Genomic DNA, 967 nt, shown 5'->3' on the forward strand with positions numbered 1-967 from the left:
TTTTTTTTGAGACGGAGTCTGGGTCTGTTGCCTAGGCTGGAGTACAGTGGCATGATCTTGGCTCACTGCAACCTCCACCTCCCAGGTTCAGGCGATTTTCCTGCCTTAGCCTCCTGAGCAGCTTGGATTACAGGCACATGACACCACGCCTGGCTAATTTTTTTTTTTTTTTTTTGAGACAGAGCCTCGCTGTGTTGCCCAGGCTGGAGTGCAGTGGCATGATCTCAGTTCACTGCAAGCTCCGCCTCCCGAGTTCACGCCATTCTGCTGCCTCAGCCTCCCAAGTAGCTGAGACTACAGGTGCCCACCACCATGCCTGGCTAATTTTTTGTGTTTTTAGTGGAGACAGGGTTTCACCGTGTTAGCCAGGATGGTCTTGATCTCCTGACCTCGTGATCCGCCCACCTCAGACTCCCAAAGTGCTGGGACACCAATACAGCCACCATGCCCAACCTGTATTGGATTGCAGGACTCTACTGTTCTTAAATATTTTGGTGCAAATCACAGCATTCACTAATTCCACATGCTTCTCAAAACTGGTAGTAGTTTTTGAGCCAGTTCCATGCAAATGTCCTCATCCTGCACACATACATGCACATCCTCATACACACAAACATAACTGAAAATTCAGCCCCATAAACTTGGCATATAAATTTAGTTCAAGTACAACCAGAGGAAAAAAAAAAAAAAACAGGCCTGATTTTTAGATATTCTGCTTAACCAATCACAGAATTCAGTCAGAGTGGCCTGGCTTGGTGGCTTACGCCTGTAATCCCAGCACTTTGGGAGGCTGAGGCAAGCAGATCACTTGAGCCCAGGAGTTTGAGAGCAGCCTGGCCAACATGGTGAAACCCTGTCTCTACTAAAAATATAAAAATTAGCCAGGCATGGTGGTGCATGCCTGTAATTCCAGCTACTCGGGAGGGTGAGACAGGAAAATCACTTGAACCTAGGAGGCAGGGTTGCC

The sequence above is a fragment of the Mandrillus leucophaeus genome, unplaced genomic scaffold, assembly GCF_000951045.1.
Source record: "Mandrillus leucophaeus isolate KB7577 unplaced genomic scaffold, Mleu.le_1.0 Scaffold105, whole genome shotgun sequence".
Lineage (NCBI taxonomy): Eukaryota > Metazoa > Chordata > Mammalia > Primates > Cercopithecidae > Mandrillus > Mandrillus leucophaeus.